The 19,584-nt window shown below is 41.5% G+C and overlaps 1 protein-coding gene across 9 annotated transcripts in view; it reads right to left on the reverse strand.

Annotated features, from left to right (window-relative positions):
* TRERF1 (transcriptional regulating factor 1) overlaps nucleotides 1-19,584 on the reverse strand; it is a 99,915-nt gene that overhangs the window by 22,558 nt on the left and 57,773 nt on the right. For all 9 annotated transcript variants that reach the window (XM_058419991.1, XM_058419994.1, XM_058419993.1 and 6 more), the window contains one exon: nucleotides 7,138-7,229. The gene's annotated coding sequence lies outside the window, so the exon portion shown is untranslated. The remainder of the gene's footprint in view (nucleotides 1-7,137; nucleotides 7,230-19,584) is intronic.

Below are 19,584 nucleotides of genomic sequence, written 5' to 3' on the forward strand. Positions count from 1 at the left end.
AAGGGTAATACATAGCTGCAGGCAGAAAAAACCCTCTTCCATTCTAGCGTAATGTACCGCAGAAAACCATAGCTCCCAGTGAAGAGGGTTTGCAGTGTGTATAGTTTTTGTGTAAACCATCTGCAACCATTAGTATGTAACATCTTCACGTGACAAATAATAGCTGAGAATAATTGCAAGTTTATTTCCCCTTTCCAGAAATATACATTGCTTCACAGTTTCTCTGAATACACTCCCAGATTTTTATAGATGAACAATTAAAGAAGATAGGAGTCAACAATGAATACTCAGGCTGCCAACAGGATTTTTCATCCATGACCCAACTTCAAAGACTTCCTATTAAAAATTATGAAGGGAAACTAAACAAACCCTCCACAAAACATTAAAAGGGCATAAAAATAAACACTCTGTGGAGTTTCACACTGAAAGGCCATCAACATTTAGAGGAAGGGAGGGAGGGGAGGGAGCGTGCATCTCCTTTTTATGCCTACCAGGTTAAGGAAGTTCAGTCAAGATGCTCAGAACACACTTTCCCATAAAAACAGTACTACTGGACCTATAGGTACACCTTTTGCATAGGAGCTATGTCCCATTTCACCTATTAACAGAGCCGTAATTTACACCAAGTTCCTTGAGTCTGGCCCTTCTTTTTAAAGTCTGAAGCGACAAGTATTAGTCAAAGGACAAGAAACAACACAAACCAGTGAGGGAGAACAAATGTCTCCAGGAAACAATTAAAAGACCACAAGAATTCCAGGAGTGAGGACAGCAAGAGACTTAAGGTAGCAAACAACCTGCTTTCATTATGAAATCAAGGGGCCACCCAGGCCCCTGACCCTTTCTCTTCCCACAGGCAGGAGCACCATGGTGGCAGATGCTGTGGACCGTACCAGCAGCCACAGCTAGTGTTGTAGTCACCACAAAAAGTGCTGTCTGTCCCTTGGGCATGCGCCAAATTCCACTTACTGCACCCTTTCACCTGGGGGTTACCTGGCACGAGTCTCAGGACACTGGAAAGCAGCCAAGAGGTTTTATATCTGTGGCATTAGCACAGACACCTTTCTTCCCCTTGCTCAGAATAAAAAAAAAAAAAAAAATTAAAAAATGGTTTGTTAACATTCCCTCTCCAGCAGCTCTAGCATCCTCAACTCAGCTCTGGTTTGAGAGGTGGGGCATGCTGCTGTCAGGTAGACTACAGAGTTATCATCAGAGTCATACAGAAACATTTGTAAAAAGCTGAAAAAACCTATAATGGGGTATTATATTAAAATACTAATCAAGTCGCAAAAGGACTGGAAAGTTTAGTCACTAAGGGAATCACATTTGAAAAAAAATGCGTTGTTTTCAAACACCCATCTCCCCTCCCCCAAAACAAAAATAAAAGAAAGATGAAAACATTCTTTTCAAAGGCATCACTGATCTGGAGGGAAAAAAATGCAAATGTTTAAAAAACATTGTTATTCTACCTTCAGGTAATAGAAAAATCCCCAGATATGCACATTGATAAAAACATAATCAGTAATCAACCAGTCCCTTAGATACCAAATTTTTTTTAGTACTTCAAGTAAAGGCTTAAATTCAAGGGCTTGATCCTGTATACACAGCATTTGCTATCAGCTTTAACAAAATTCTAACAGTATATATTTCTTGTCAGATTAAAACCAGAGTCTATCATGACCTCATCAAGGCTCAGGGACACCAAAGTTAGTCTCTGGCCAACCGAGAAGCCATTAACAGCAAATTGAATGATTTCCCCTTTAAGAGAAGGGAAAAAAAGGGTGTTTTTACTCCTTTGTGTTTAGCACTAGTGCCTAAACACCCATCACTGCCATTTATCACAACAGCTCTGACTACTAAATGGTTAAACTGAACAACTAAACTGGTAGGAGTTTAAAACAACAGCAGTTCTGTGTTTTTTCTCTTCCTAACAGTCATTTATGCTACTTAACCTATTAGATTTCTGACATTACAGATACATCCCAATTATGCAATCATTACAAAGAAACATGAAAACAAATGCCAACAGACAGAAACATTTCTGTAGGCTGCCTAGAAAGAGAAATACCCTACTTAAGTTTATGGATGAAATCTGGACTCATGCTAATGGTAGTTCAATTGATTTCAACAGAGACAAGGGTTTGCTCCAACTCTTTTCTCATCATTTCAACAAGGTCCCCTGAACTCGCACAGCTCCATTCTCCAGACTGAAAGCCAGGGGTCTGCCAAGCTGGCTGATATGCCTTTACACACTCCAGCTGTCTCCCTCTTCAAACACAAGCAACTGAAAAGCAATACAAATAGTCTCTCCTGGAAGCATGCCATAACTTAATTCTGGTAAACTTGAAGTGGAAGAAAATATCAGTCTTCAGTAAAGGTGATCCAGTTTTTCTCCTTTGTAAACTATATCACCGTAGAGCCAGAAGCAGCTGTGGGGTTCCTAGCAAAAGGAAGGACATGGACCTGTTGGAGTGCAAGCAAGATGATTAGAGGGATGGAGCACCTCTCCTGTGAGGAAAGGCTGAGAGAACTGGGATTGTTCAGCCTGGAGAAGAGAAGGCTTTGCAGTGACCTAACTGTGGCCTTCCAGCACCTGAAGGGAGCTTACAAGAACGATCGAGAGGGACTTTCTACAGGAGCCTGTAGTGACAGGACTTGGGGGAATGGCTTCAAACTGAAAGACAGTAGGTTTAGATTATATACTAGGAAGAAATTCTTTACTGTGAGGGTGATAAGGCACTGGAACAAATTGTTCGGGGAAGTTGTGGATGTCCCATGCCTGGAAGTGTTTAAGGCCAGGTTGGATATGGCATTCTGAGAAGCCTGGTCTAGTGGAAGGTGTCCCAGCTGACAGAAAGGGAGTTGAAACTAGATGGCCTTTAAGATCCCTTCCAACCCAGGCCATTCTATAAACTCAGGGAAGACAAGAGGCAGTGAAATACCAAGAAGATGATAGTTATATAAAATACACACTTCTGGCTCTATCACATACCACAGAAGCCAAAACCCGCAGAATTTTTCAACTTGAGTAAAATTACAGATCAAATGACAGTCACACAATTGAACTGCCTGAATTCAGAATTTCAGAACAAGACATCCACTACAAATAAGTCGATGCATAAAAGTTGGGCTGGGTGTGTGCTGTAAAATCAGGGCTGAATGTCAGCCAAGAGCCAGTTTCAGAACTGAGTTAATGGAGAGGGATGACAAAAGACTGTACAAGAGCAAATGCTGAAGGAAACAGGGTGAAAAATTAGTTATTACAGCACTAATCTAACCCATCTCAGTAGGCTGCATGGCTGTGTATCAAAAGGGAACTGGATCCTACAGTTTGTCCAAATTATTTCAAGTTTTGCATCTGTTCCTTTAAGCTAAACATCAACATGCTTTTATAGATTAATTACTAGTTAGCCTGAAAAAAAAGAAGACTGGATAAAATGGCAACAAAGCCCACATCCCTCCACGTTCAACCAGCTTTTGCAGGACAGAGTATCTGCAGCCGCTTGCAAGTAACCATCACTGGCTGAGCACCGTCCCTGCTCTTGTCACTCCCTCCCCCTGGGATGGTAAAACATCTGTTAAAGCAAAGTTAACCACCGCCCTTAGCAGCCTAAACTGTGTTTTATAACACTTAAGGCCTGCTTAGAAATGTGTCATTGCTGTGTGCTCTCATGTTTTAATTGTGCATTACCACCCCCCAACCACACAGGCTGACAGGGCTCTCTTGAGTGATTGACTTTCTGCCACTGGAATATAAGCTTCATTCTTAACTTCAGGTAATACAAAATCCAAATCAAGTTCTCCCTTCCCTTCTTTCATTTAAATTTTTTCCTCTACTTAGCTTCCATAGAAACAAACCAGTGTTTCTCTTATTCATTTTTTAGCCTTTTTTATGGGAATGTTTTCATTGATCTGTTTTGTTATTCAGAACTGTCAGATGTCCTGCCAAGCTATTCCTAAACCAAGACAGCCATCATTCACATCATCTTGCTCTCTGATTTCCTTTAGGATAGACACAGGAATAAACAGCGGTTCCTTCCCTGACAGCCCGCATTCTGCCAAGCCCAGTGCTACCAGCAGCCCAGGCACGGGCTGACCACAGCCCAGCCTGTAAGCTGGGCACAGACACGCGCGGTTTTCAGCTGGCCTCTGCACCAGCGTGACCCCACCCAGAGGAGCAGCTCTGAAACGTAAGGGAGTGCTCCCCAAGAACAGACCCACCTGCACTGCACACACACAGCTCTCAGGTGCAAAGCTGGCACTGTCCCTACATCCTCAGACCAGAGCAACGCTGGAAGGCTGGGAAGCACAGAATTAGGAGAGTAAGAGTGGTGTATTTCAGAGACCCCTGTGCTCTTGTGCACTGTTTAGATACCGGGTTTGCCCTCAAAACTTTCCATCCAGTCAGAGTTCAAGCCCCTGCTCCTTTATTATTTTTTTTTTTTTCCCTTGGTAAAGAATATAAGCCTGTGAAAAAATCAGCCCAGTACTCAAAGAGAATGAATAATTTCCAGTGCCAGGGAAGGTGGTTGGGTGAGCCGGCAGAGAGGAAAAGGGACAGAGAGGTGAGACGGTAACTCAAAGACCAGCTTTTATTTTTTAAAAAAGTGTCTATAGAAAACCTGAAGACATCTGATATAGCAATAAAGAGAGGCAGAGACTGAAAATAAGGCTCAGAAGATACCAGGCTCATGGCTGTTTTGGTTAGAATAAGCACTGAAGTAGCAATATGGATTTCAAGGACCAAAAATTTTCTACAGCTACCTCAAGGACAAATGCTTTTAGGGACAAAAACATTTTCATCCCAATCCTGGATACAATTGCTCTTATGGTTTCTGCTGCACTTCAGTTTTGGCTGGTTTTGAATGGCAGAAATCTCAAACCCACGCTCACATCTGCATTCAAACCCAGAGGTTGATGTTTTAAGGCAAAACCAGCAACAAAAAACCCACTTCAATATATGAGAAAGTATGCAAATAGAGGAATTACAAAAGGGAAGAGGATTGAAAGGAAGCAAAATATTTAGTAGACTGATTTTTATAGCAAGCATAGTAAGAAAGCTATATACTCTTAAAATGGAAAAGGAAAAACAGATTAGCTGCTTTTTATTAATATTAATGCTGGTAGTTCTTTAACAGTTGCACAAATCCTTCAAAAATTATCATTCCCTTTGCAGCTAAGCTTCTGCAGTGCAGTTGGAAATGCTGCTGAGTCTCATCTGGCTGCTCATTTAAGCTGTTCCCATTTCCACTCTTAAGAGAGACTAGAATGTCCTAATTCAGTTTAATAAAAAACACATTGGACTTGGGGGAGGGGAGAACAACGATGGCACTGGGAGGGGAACTGAGCAATTTCTCTACTTCAATGAAGTTTAAAAAAGGCAGCCCTAAAAAAAAAAAAAAAACAAAAAAAAAACCAAAAACAAAACACAAAACCAAAAAAACAAAAACCAAATCCATCGAAACCAACAGGAAAAACAACCGTTGATCATCCCAGGAAAGTCTCTAGAAAAGGGGGAGAAGAAAGGAGGATGACAAACAATCAGAAATATCTTCCTCTTGTTTTGATCTATGTAAAAAAGTGCATTCTGAGGTACTGGTAATTTAATGGACATGTTTTTTTCCCCAAACTAGCAAAATTCTAGTTATTCAAGAAGAGGAGGCTGATTTCTAAATGAAGCCATTAACTGAATTTAGTTTAAGGAAGATACAATTTCATGAGTCCCAAAGAAACAAAGAATGTTGCTTCAACAAATCTGATTAACTTTGCTGTGGGTGAATTGGTGTCACTGTTTCAAGGTACTCTGAAGCATTCCAGCGGAAGCAGGTATGGCATAACTTCATAAAAATGGCAAACATAAAATGATGTGGTCTCCTCACAACACTGATTAGAAATAAAAATAAAATACAAGCCTTGACTTAAGACCAGAAGGGCACTTGAATTGCATATTCCCTAACTGACTAAAAAAACATACCAAAGACAGTACTAAGGGCTGATCACCTGTGATATCACAGTAGTTTTATCTTTTTAATAATTGCTGATCCTTTACTGCATATTAGATCAAGTGAAACTTGATTTGAAATCTCTTCAGGTAACCCGGGTTTACTGACTGCTTAGTTGAGACAAATTGTCATCCCTTCTGCCGAGTCCTACATCAAGGGCAATACTCTCAAACGCTTCCTGGAAAATAAACACATCCTATCATCAAAATTGTCTTCAGCTTTATATTTTAGCTTACTTCTATTATTGAACTGAGCCACTTGCTATTCCCCAGCAAGATCCTGGTTCTGCAAACATGAAAAGAACTTAGGACAGTTACTGTATGTGGCTACATTACAATCTCTGGTCACTGCTGTTGATTTGGGGGAGAGGGGGAAATTTTCAAACATTAATCCGTCAGTTATTGCTGTGACCACAGCCATGATAAGCCTCCAAGTTTAGTTTAAGTTGAGCACCCTTGTAATGCACTTAAGCAGTTTTCTTCCTGACCTCCGTGGTGTTTATGCTCTGCAGAGTGCAACGCAATTGCCTTTTTCTGTAACTGGAAATGCTTCGAAACAGTCAAAGAACATACACTAGGATTTGCAAAAACAGGCAAGGAGGAAAGATCCTGGACAGATAAACAATCAAAAAACCCAGGCACAAGTAGTATTCTGTGGAAAATAGCATATGGCTAAGCTTTCAGTGGGGAGGGAACAGCTATTTTGAGCCTGGTGTCTCCCCAAAGGAGAGAGTTTTGAGAAATGCAGCTGCAGGACCCTGTGAAAAGTCCATGCCTCTACAATTCTCCATGTTGGTGACTAGCAGTGGAGCCAAGTCAAATCCAAAGGCTAAAAAATACGACCAGCATGGTTGCTGCTGCTTTTTTTCCTAAAGCTAATGTCCTTTTATTTCTATGAGACAATATAGCCAAACTAGTCCTTTAAGATATAAATGTGTGTATATTTCCTGTGTCATACGTATTTGTGGAACACAAAATAATATTTTACTAGCCAACACACAACTAACCAGATTTGAGAAGTCCATCAATAAACTCAGAGGGACTCAGAAGCCTAAATTTTGAAAAACTGTCAAAAAACACTGCCCCTTATTAAACAAGACAGCCTTCGAAAAACTGGACATATGATGCACTGACTTTACCTGATTTTTGTGGATTTGTGAGATTCTTGTATCTTCTTGTGCTGTCTTTGCATTTCATGCTGCTCTCATTCTGTGATCTCAAAGGGACATATCTAAACAAAACAAAAAAAATGGAAATTAGATTTTCCCCACATGTGACTATCTCCCAGCACCAGCTCATCCCAAAGAATGAGCAGAATTGTGACAATGAGCTTTCTATTGCAACAAGACAAAAAACTAACTTCTATCCAATATAATATCTCCAGGTTACTCTATCTTTTAAGTCACTATGGCAGGGGGCAACTATCAGCACTCCAACTCTTTTAAAGAACAACCAAGACTCCCTTTCCCTTATTGATTGTTAGAGACTGCTTCGTTGTCAAATCTCTGGGATTGATACATGCACAGACCTTCAAATTACAGACTGAAATAGAAGTAAGTCTTTTCTTCTTACTCAGCTTGGCACCTACTGCAAAATGAGGAATGGCTTATCCTGATGCAATAAATAAAACAACATCTTCCCTCTGTTGCAGAGACCATAAAGATTTCACAGCACCTCATGCTGCTTTGACAGAACCCAGAGGCAGGGTGAATGCTCTCCCTGAGAGGAGATTTGCTGGCCCAGAGCTTGCAACCTACATGACAAGCATCACACAAACAAGTGCAGGTACAGCAGCCAGGAAGGGAGGGATTAATGAAAGTCAAAGATGTGGGAGATACGATCAGGCTGTCACCCAGTGCAGAAGAGGTATCTAAACAAAGCATCTTAAATTACCTAAATGAAAACAACACATTTGTTTTTGCCAATGCTGCAGCCTGGATGGCTTTGAGGGAAGGCCCTCGGCACCTGAGGGTGTTAAGAAGGTTGACTGAAATCCCTGCGAGGCCACTCTGTGTGATCTTTGAGAAGTCAAGGGGATCGGGGGACATCCCAAAAGACTGGAAGGCAGCTAATGCCACCCCATCCACAAGAAGAGCTTAAAGAGGGACCTGAGAAATTACAGGCCTGTCAGCCATAACCCCTGGGGAAAGTTACAGAACAAATCCTGCAGGGGGTATTCACAAATCAGATGAAGCACGTGACTGGGAGAAGCCAGCATAGATTCCCCAAGGGCAAAGTGACACAAGTGTGGCTCCCCCAGTGCTGAGCCCACTGCTGTTTAATACACTCACGAGTTGTCTGGAAGATGGAGTCAAATGCGCCCTGATAAAGTTTGCCAATGACACCAAACTAAACGGGGCAGCAGACCCCTCAGAAGGAAGAGCCACCCTGTGCAGGAACACCTGAACAGGCGGGAAGAGTGGGCTAACAAGAACCTTAAGGAGCAAAACAAAAACGCGGGAGGTCTTCCAGACTGGAGCAGATGGTCCTTGAGGTGCCTTTCAACCTGGTATTCTATGATTCTGTGAAACAGGCCTGGAAAATTGGGGTGCAATTCACAGCTCACTGATACCAGTGGAGAACACTTCATCTGCATATTGAGCCTTGCTGGGTTTTGGAAAATCATTCCAGGCTTAAGAAGAAAATGTAGAAATGATCACAGATAACCTCAGTGACAGCGATCAACATTTACTTCCTCTCACTGTCACGCTACATTCACTTGTTAAAATTATTCTTTTAAAATCTCTGATAATGGGTCCCAAGCACTGTGATGCTGCCACATAGAGCAAGAAGCCACCCCCCAAGTCCAGCAGATCCTTGCACAGAACAAGTGCCTTCCCTTAACTATCCAGCAAGGTGGGGGAGAGGAACCCAAACAACTCTCTTGTCCTGTCCAGTGCCACCCTCTGCTTCCCCCTTCACCTTCCCCCACAGAAAACAGCAGAGCACAATCCAGACATCATCCTATCAAAGGTTTTCATCATGCACCGTGAGAGACAGCCGAGCTCCTGACAAAGCCTGACCTGCCTAAAATGTCTTTCTTTAACAGAACACCTCGGCTGATGGTAAATGCTGGTAGCATCACATGGATTTTCTTGCATCTAAGTGAGTTTTTGATTACAAAATTATCACGTTGAGCCCCAGTAACTAAAACCCGTGTGCATCCATGTCTTGCAACAAACATGAGCCTAAATGCTACATGTTCCTGAGCACAAACCGTTCATCCACTTGCATCCTGTCTGCTCACAACTTTTCTAAGCAAATCCATGAATCTTTGTTGAAATAAGGTTTTAATAAACTCACATCTACTTAATGTTTATCTGATTTGGTTTTCACATTGCTATTTAAACAGCTCTAGGTTTATAAGAGGCATATTGAATCTTAGAGTTGACTAAAAATTGAGTACGGTTTGTTTGTAAGAAAAAATACTCAGACACACAGAGAAAACCTGAGTTAACATCAGTGGAGCCAAGAAGGAAAATGTTGGGGTTTTTTTGCCTCAGTTTAACACAGCTATTTGGAACCTGCTAATATGTTTAAATTTAATTTAAAAAATAACTGCTGTATCATGAGCCATGACCGAAGTCACAATATATAGTTTTGCTTTCTTTGTCATATATCCATCTGCTCTGAACAAATACTGCTACTATTAAGCCTAAAAAAGCCAAAACGTTGTGCAGACAAACCATTCCTGGTAGTTTCCTACAGAGGCCAGGCTGATGGACACTAGGAAAAACAACAACTGAAATACCCAGGAAAGGCCTTTCCTGTTTTTTTGTGTTTGTTCTGGCTGCTTTTCACTCTATATCACTTTCATCGTCAGAGCTAAAATACCACTCCTATGCAGGGTTACAGAAATTGTCAGACACGTGCAAAGGTCTCATACATAATAATACTGTTAAAAAGTAAAACTTTGGGCATTTTAGAGACAGAGGTAGAGAACTGATGGCTGATAAATACTGAAAACAGTCCCAATATAATTAACGTAGGAACAAACACTGCAGATGTACATCAACTTTACAAATGAGATTTTAATTCTTTCTATCAAATTTTAATCACCATCTTGTTTTTTGAGGTTTAGATTAGAAAGCAGCCTAACTTTATATTCCTCTGCCATATTCTTCAGTTTTTCTTCCATCCCAGCCCTTAGATTTTGCATACAAACAAAGTGCAAAAGGGAGAAGCTTAGAAGTGAAGCCTACAGCAACATTTACAAATTAAGAGCTAAGTCAGAGATCAGCTATCCCATATACACAATATAAATTTTCAGTCTTCTCTCTTCATTAGGATTGATGACGCTGCTGGAAAATAAGGAGCACATAATACCTTTTATGGGAATGTAAAGCACAGATGAATTAGCAGAAAGAGAATGCAGCTGAATCAATTTCTCATCTCAAAGTAGTAATGGAGGCAATTTCTTGAACTTTACTATGCTTGTAACATATTGATCAGCACAGCTTCACGCTGCAAGTTAAAGCAGGTATTTTCCCAGGATAAAATGGAGGATGGCAGTAGAACTCTAGGCATCACACCAAAGACAGGGATTTTTTTGTCATGTTACACTAAAGAAAAATCAAAGTTTCCACGTGCTTGCATGTTATTGCAACACATGAGAGGAAGATTTATAATATTTCAGATAAATTTCAGATAAAAGCTGAATTAGTCCTGAAGGTGCCTTCACAAAGCAAATTTAGTGACAGGACAGGGGGAATGGTTTCTGACTGAAAGAGAGTAGGTTTAGATTAGATACTGGGAAGAAATTCTTTTCTGGGGGGGTGGTGAGGAACAGGAACAGGTTGCCCAGATAATTTGTGTCTTCCCCACCCCTGGATGTGTTCAAGGCCAGGCTGGATGGTGCTCTGACCAACCTGGTTTAGTGGGAAGTGTCCTGCTAAAAAGCAAAGATGGACTCCCTCTATCCATGCCAGATAACACAGCACAGAGAACCCAGGACAGTCTGTGAGCGCTGCGCACAAACTGCGCGCCAAGGAATTCTCCCTGCTCCCCCTCTTCGAGCTTAAAAGTCCAGGACTCGTGTCTGGGCATAGAGCAGACAACAGGGGATGCAGCATCATAAAGTCACCCCAAGACACCATGGCAAGTGGGTTGGAACTGGATGATCTTCAAGGTCCCTTCCAACCCAAACCATTCTGGGATACTGTGATTGTATGATTTACTTAAATGGAATTAACTTCTGTATCATTTCACATTAAGAACTTAACCAGTGCTGCAGCTGGGAACTCAGACTTCCTGCAGATCACCCTAGCATCCAAAACATGATTCTGAGACTATACCAAAGGGGAAAAAAAATATCATAGTATTGAGAAGCATCTTCTTATCTAAATTGCTTGGTTATTATCAAACAGTGTTTAATTAATTCTGGAGCAGGAAAGGGAAAAGTTAGCCATGGTAAGATAAACATAAGAACAACAGAGTATGAGGATTAAACAAGTAAGACCAACAAAGACTGTAATATCAACTGGCTAAATCAGCAACAAAATAGTTACTGGTACCAGAATTATCATCATCAATCATATACCATTACTTCAGCTAACACAACTATATCTGAGCAGAGTCTCTCCTCCCATGCTGGAAGTCCTCTCTTGATCATCAGCCTCATGAATTTGTTCCCTTTCCCTGGTCCATGTTCAGCTTCTTGCTTGCACCTTCCTAGAAAAACTCTAGGAATTCAAATTCTCTTCTAAGGACAGGATTCTCCATGCATGCATAATTATTTTTATATGCTCATTTCTGCATCTTTCAAATGCTTCAGGAATATTGCATGACATTTATTTTCAGAGAAAATGGCTTAGACAATCAGAACACCTTACAGATGAGATGCTACTCCACAGATAGAGTGCAAATTCCAAAATTTATTAAGTTTTTCACGTGTAGGATCTAAGGCTTCAGGTAACACATACAATACATCGTGAGACCATGTTTGTCGTGTCTTTGACTCGAGCTACTGGTCAGCTTCATCCGTGTCACACAAAGCAGATATGGGTGCTCACATGAGAGGAGACCACCAGTTACACCACAGGCATAACCCAGGAGGCGCCTGCCTTGGCAGCTGCACCAAGCGACTGCTCTCTGGCACTGACCAGAACGCAATCCAGCTCCCTCGAGCAGGGCTCAGCTTGGCCCAGCCAGAAGAAACTTCCCCTATACCTCCTACCACATAACCACCTCTTGTCCTCTCCTTGTTGAATTCAGAGAGCAACCTGGCTGGCAGTACAGGAGCCCCAGAGCTGCAGCAGAACCCATCATCTTCCCCTTCACAGCTCTCCTATGCTCATCTCCTGCTCATCTCCTTGGAAGGACAGCAGATGCTCGCTCCCCATCTCATCTTTGTGAAAATCATCATTTTTTTAGGTCTCCTTCCAAACCAAGGACTTCTGGTGGCTTTTTGTCACCCTGTACTTTGGATTTTTCTTCTTTTTTACAACACTGTGTGGACTTGGGGAGGTGAAGTGGGACACAGGGAAGACCAGAGCTGCATTTGGTACTGAAGACAGGGGAGCTCCACACATTTCCACAGCAGCACTTTCATGCTTTCCGTTTTGTTTTCTGTTCCTTCACTGACAAGTACTGACACCTGTTTTGTCTATCATTTCACTGCCATTTTTACAGGACAACCACTAAGTCTCTTCCAGAGCATGTAACACCTGGTGAAGCATTCCTCAGGCATGAACTGTGTTCTGACTGCTCTCCTCCTCCTCCTCCATGCATTGCTTTTGTTTATGCACAAGCAATTTCCTCCAGCTTTTTATCATCCAATCACCCAGTACAAGGGGTTCTGTAACACGTTTCAGCCAGCCCTTCTCTTCGTTGTTCTTAATACCTCAAGCCCACAGTCTTGCAAAATTTCAGTTTCTTACTTAAAACTATGAGGCGACTAAAACGGTTTAAAACAAAATCATTGCCAAAAATGACATAATAAACAACTCTGTTTCCTTGAAAAAAACATCAAACTATTCTTTCCCTTTGCAAAATTACTGCAAACCAGCCACTCTCCTAAAAGAAATCCCCCAGTCACTCGGAAAAAAAAAAAAAAAAATTCTAAGTGGGCACTCCCCATAATGAGCTTTAGCCCTAATTGTTCCAATTCGGTAGAGTTGGGAACACGTCACAGCAAGATCTCGCCAAGAGCCTGATAACCTGATGTTTGGACCTCTCGTGCCACGCTAACACGCCAACTCTGCCCTAAGAAAATGGAGCAAGAGCTCCACCGCTCAGGAAACAGAACTATTAGACAAAAAAAAACAAAAAAACCCCAGCCTCAAAATAAGCAGACAAGACTAAAAGTCTAACTTCTACTACTTCTTGGCTCCAGATCTTCCCCGCAGAAGGTAGGTGGGGAAAAAAACCCAACCCATCCCACCCCTCTGCAGACTGACTCCTATGCACTGCCAAGAATATTTTGAAAGACACAAAACGTATAATAACTTTTCAACTGAATATTAATTTCTGAATTGAAGGGAAACATCTTAAGGGCGAGTGGGTGTAAGGAATGATTCCTCCTCGGCACTGCCGCGCTCTTTATTAAAGGCTGCGAATACCCACAAGAATTCAGCTTTGGCCTTTGCACTGTACACTAACAAGCTTAGTTTACTGACATTCACAAAGCATATGAAGCTCTGCTTCAAATGATCCCTTTGAAAGAGACAATTACCAGACAACTGGAGATTGGATGACCATCAGAGCTAATTAAATTCTTAAATCCTGTTTGTATTTTTATCCATATCTTTCTCACCATTGTTGCTGAGCAGGGGAATGGGTTGGCTTGGGAGGCCGATGGAGCAAAAATATGCCTTTCCCACACCCCCATTCCTCTCCAGTTACAGATCTGTTTGGAACAAAACTTGAGACATGAAATCAATGCAGCAGCCAGTGGTGGAATTCATCTTATTGTGACAGAAATATTCCATTTTCTCTAGCTTATATTTTAAATTGCTTTCTGATATACCAGGTTATTATTTTTTTTTAGCTTCCCTCATTCCTTACATAATTAAATGCCATGCCATTCAGCTTTTACAATTACTTTTACCATTTTCAGAAGAACATTTCTCAACTTTCTATGAAGAATTTATTCCCCACAAGTATTAGCTCCACTGACTGTTTTCTTCTTCATTACATTAAAAACTCTTAGCCATCCCTGCAGTAATCTTGTCCCTAACACAGACTTTCCTGTAGGGTGGGTATTATTTGCCAGTCCTCAGTTTCCTTTCCAAGTATTCCACATAACCAGAAGTAGCACAGAAGAGGGGAAAGGGCAGTGCCTTTTAATACCTCGGTGCCTGCACCTTGCAAGCAAGGAAGAAGGGCTAGGCATAATTTACGGATACTTTTTTGTAACAAATTCAGATTTTGCGTTTGATATTTGCAAAAATAATAACAATGCTCCCCAAAAGGTCTCCTAGCTAAGCTACAACCATTTCACCCATTTACCCTCCAGGTACAGGCACACAGCCCCTGGAGCTTTGAGTACTGGCTTCTACAATTCCTCGTCAAAGACGACCTCCGTTTTGGAGCAGGCATGCTCCCAGCCCTGTAACTTCATGTTCAAGGTACTGCCCACACTAAATGGAGGTCCAGTTGCACAATACTCTCTCCAGTTGGCCAACTTGTAACAAAGAACACAGAAAACTCTAAAGAGGTGCTTTATTGATACAGAAGGGACAAACTAAACACATATCATTCTACAAGAAGCAAGTTCATCCTTCTGAGAAATATAAACAAACCACCACCGATTAGAGTAATGCCTCCCTTCCTGGGAAGGCTAAAGATAATTATTTGGTGTGAGGGCGTGTGTGTTTTTGGTTGGTGTTTTTTTTGTTTGTTTGTTTTGTTTTGTTGTTTTTTTTGGTTTGGTTTGGTTTTTTTTGTTTTGGTTTTTTTTTTTTTTTTTTTTTTTTGTTGGTTGGTTGGTTTTGGCATTTTATTTGTTTTTATTTTGTGAACAACTTTGGCAGGGTGAGGGGGTTGAGAAGAAGAACGGAAGAACAAGTAAGAAAAGGTTCTTTTAAATAATTTAGCAGTTAAGGCTTTATTTCTGACCAAACTGCCATCTTGTTCCTTGGTAGAACAGGAGGATGGAGTTTCCAGTGAGTGCCTAACAAGCAGCAGGGAAGAAACCTTCCCTGTGGCAGGCACAGTACACCACTACAGCCTCCTCTCTTGTGAATTATAAGTAGGAAAGTGTTTCTTTGAAGATGATGATAAACTTACTTGTCATCTATGTCTCTGTCTTACCAACTGACCAAGAAATCTTTCAGGATTACTGAAATGTTACCAAGCATCACGCCTCCAACTGAAAGCAATGTATGCCTGACCTTTTAATACCATTTTCAACTCTATCACAGATAGAGCTTGAATTATTGTCCCAGACAGTTCAAGAGCCAACAGGTTCTGCCCACATTTCTCCATGATTCCACTGGCACTCTGGCACAGAGCTTTGCATGAAGCTGAAGGAACTGGAGGCTCTACAAGAGGAGCAAGAGAATAACGTATCATTTCATGTCCCATTTTTGTCTGAGGTCATAGTGACCTGAATCTAGCATGAATTATGCACAATCATCCTCCAAACAAGGGGATCTGTGCCAACTGAAACTCATAAGTTTTAGTTGCTAGAAGGTAGCAGTGGACATATTATCAAGTCCTGTTTACTTGAACCATTGAGGTTTCCTCTCTGGAATAACTTTCCACAGTCTGCCCACTGGTTTATCTCTCCTTGAGATATCAGACTACAGCTAAATTCTGTGATTTCCCATCTGCTGTCATTTGGAGAAGCCTCTATGAATTCTCTCTCCAAATAGTCTGCAAAAGACCTCCAACACCTTCAGAGCAAGCTCATATCTTTAAACAAACAGATAACACGATTAGCACAAATCCTGTTCAGAAAAGTCCTGCATTCAGACACACTGTTGTTCAGATGGCCATGTACCAAGTTCTGCATCTCAAACCCCACAGCACAGCAGACAGAACCTCAGTGCCACTTCACAGAGCTTGCCTTAAACTTTTCAGTCCGTTCTCTGTCCCTGAAAGACTTATCTCAATGGACATACAATATTTGTACATCAACATTTATTATAAATTGTTTTACATGGATGTTAAGTTTCAGAGTGTGCTGTCTGGAAATCTTGGCTTCTCTGGATCATGTTTTCAAAGACTTACTCTATAATTCTCCTATCAGTTTATAGGAGATGCATTTCTGTCTTCTGATTTAAGAACACATAAACAGATTTGTCATGGTTATCTTAGCTAAGATTGGACTTGGACTATTTATTTATTGCATTGTTTGCATGTACTGTGAGCCGCCTGATGAGGAAATGGAGAAATAAAACTAACCTCCTCCTTCAGACCACATCATTTCTGACACAGTTTCTACTCAGATCAACTCAGGTTTTGTTTGTTTTATGGAGAAAGAAAGTAAGCAAACACAGACTCCAGTTTTTCATCATTTACTGAACCTATGGCATACCAGACTCATTTATCATCAGGCCTTAGACTCAAGCTGAAATGCTAATTACAGACACAAAGAAACGGTAATGCTTTTCCAATAATTAGTAGGCAAGCAATTCTCAGAACAGTGTATCAGATTTATCACAGGATTCTGGAAAGAAGATGGTGATGCTGACACACTCGTGGTTTCCCTTCTGTTCACTTTTTATTTACAGCAGATTCAAACCTCTGGATTATCTACTCAGACATCTGACTGGTAAAGTAATTTGTAACTCTGAGCAGCATGGATGTTCCCCACTGAAGCGCCCTTGGGACCTGCCCAAGCAACAGTGACTACAAGCAGTACAACCAGAGGATGGAGAAGTAATACCATGGACCTCAGGCATTTTTAGTTCTGACTGTGGACTCGAAAAATGCAACCAAAAATGCCATTTCTAACAACCCTCATCACTGCAAACACCAGACAGCATAACCAGGAGCTGCAGAATAGGACTGAGGATGGATTGAGAGTTGATTTTTAAAAAGCTAAAAGACGAGGTAAAAACAACTTCATCAGAGATGAAAGGTGAGAGACATTGAAGTGTGCTGATCAAATCAGAAGCAAAAGCAGCTTGGGCAACACCAACCAGACCTCAGCGGGCAGTGCTTCAGCTTCTCTAACCCAGGGTAAGCAGCTTTGGGATCTTCCCAAAGCTTCAACACAACCAGACACAAGGGAAGGTAGAGCAGGGGCACGAGTCTCCCGAGAATCCCTGCCACAGTGACACATTCCCGCTCTGAAAGCATGGTGGCACTGTGAGAGGGAAGCCTGGTGCCACCACTGTGTGGCCTGCAGGTCCTGAAGAGATGCTGAGCCTTGCCCTCTTCAGCCTGTGCTTAGTTCTAATGGCACACCTGCACTCAGGCTAAGGAAACACCGTTGTTCCTCTTGGCCAAACCTCACGGCCTCCAACTTAAGTGCAGGCTGCAAAACTTGGAGAGCACTGGGGTGTTCCAAACAGCCTTCCCTCAAAACTGCACCCAAAGGAGTTTGCATGAGTGCTAGGTAGGTGTTCAACAGCAGCTTCATCTGATAAAGATTTCAAGCAGAGACCTCCCAGGTAGAGTTACAAGACTACTAAAATATTTTCTCCTATGTATAAACAACTTTACATTTGTTCCTTTATCTTGCAGTGAAGAATTCTTATTACTGTTCTTCAGTCAAAAGACAGTAAGAATGGGTAACATGTAATGAAGGCACTGCACATGTGATTTAAAGTTACCTCTGAATACCTAATGCACAAAGATTTGTTTTCCTTCAGATGCCAAGAATCAGGCTAGAACAACAGTAATATGATTTTGGCTTGTACAAAACAATGTTTTATTTTTTAATAGGCCATGGTCCTACATTAAAAAAAAAAAAAAAAATTAAATCCAATTGTCCTTCTGGGAGATTTGAAGACAAGCCTTCTGGAAAAGCAGTAACTGCCCAAGACAAAAGATAATCAAGAGTACTGTTTCTGTCATGTTCTTAGCATTTCTGGACTGCAAATTCAGGCTACGAGAAAAGTCTGTATCAGATGCTGCACCAGATAACAACAGCATGAAAATCTAAATCATTGAAAAGAGTTTCAGTAAGCCTGTTTTTAATTTTTTTTTTAAATTTTATTTTTTAAATATTAAGAACCCTAGTATAGATTTGATTTTCATTTGGTTTTTTACAGGGCACTGCCTTGGAGGAAGACCATTTCACAGAAGAATCTTAAGCCATTCTTTACCTCATCTTTTCCTGCATTAATGTCTCTGGTAATGTAGGACCCAAATCAGTTTATGCAGTCTCATGTTATCCTACTGGTATATTTTCCAGCAATGCCTAGCAGTGTCAAATGCTGCATCTCTCTCCATTTTCTACATTAGTTTAGCCAGTGGCCTGATTTCCACTGGGACAGAGGTAATTTTCTTTCTGGTAGCTGGTACAGTGCTGTGTTTTGGATTTAGGATGAAGGGGAATATAATCCCTCACAATTTAGTTGTTGCTGAGTAGTGCTCACTCTTAGTCAAGGACTTTTCAGTTTTTACATGCTTTGCCAGTGCAGTGGTGCACAAGAAGCTGGCAGGGAGCACCACCAGGAGAGCTGACCTTAACTGGCCGAAGGGATATTGCACACCACAGACCATCATGCTCAGTATACACACTGGGGGTGGGGGATCACTGCTCAGGGACTGGCTGGGCATGGGGAAGTAGTGGGGAGCAGCTGTGTTGTGCAACACTTGTCCTCCTCTCTCTTTTTATTATCTCCCTTTTCCTTACAGTTATTTTATTTTACTTTCTTTCATTTATTAAACTGTTCTTCTCTCATGGGTTTTACCTTTTCTGATCCTCCTCTCCAACCCAGTGGAGTGTAGCTGTGTAGTATTTAGTTGCTGGCTGAGGTTAAGCCATGGCACCAAGTCTAGATTCAAGAGTGGGCTGACATTCCTCTGCACACTGAAAGTTTCAGTTGCATTCTCATTAAGTCCAGAGTTCTCTCTTTCAGAATCCTCCCTGAGTTCTGCAAGGCTAAAATGGTCTCAATAGACCAATTGCAATGCCCTGTTCCTTCTAGCTCTCCTGACCTTTTCCAGAAGAGAGACAGCAGTCATCTTCCTTCACAGAAGAGACCTTGAATTATCAAAATTTCTGACACTTTCTGAAGCCCTGCAAGTGTGAGCCATCATTCCCCAGCGGCATACACATAACGTTTCCTTCCCAAAAACTATTACAGTGGTTCTGCACAATACAAACACCTGTGGAAAACGGAGGAGTGCTGGTCTGGTGTACCTTCATTCCACAGCCAGCTCCAGCCTCCTCTTTTTGCCTGTACCAGCAGAAGCCACAACTCAGGGGTGCTCTCCTTCCCTACCAAGACATCAAGAGCTGATGATGAATGGAGAAAATCTTTCTGTGTTAGTACAAGAAGAAAAACATCTCTTTGGTACTCTTTGCACAGGCAATGCTGAGGCAGCTGGCCATGCCTCTCTACATCGATCAGCAAACCACAGCACAAGCACACAGCATAGCCCTGAGATGCATTTGATAAATGATTATGTCCTTATTTCCAATAGATACACCTGTTCTTGTCAGGAGACCCTGAATATGAGATTTG

Source organism: Hirundo rustica, chromosome 3 (assembly GCF_015227805.2).
Source record: "Hirundo rustica isolate bHirRus1 chromosome 3, bHirRus1.pri.v3, whole genome shotgun sequence".
Classification (NCBI taxonomy): domain Eukaryota; kingdom Metazoa; phylum Chordata; class Aves; order Passeriformes; family Hirundinidae; genus Hirundo; species Hirundo rustica.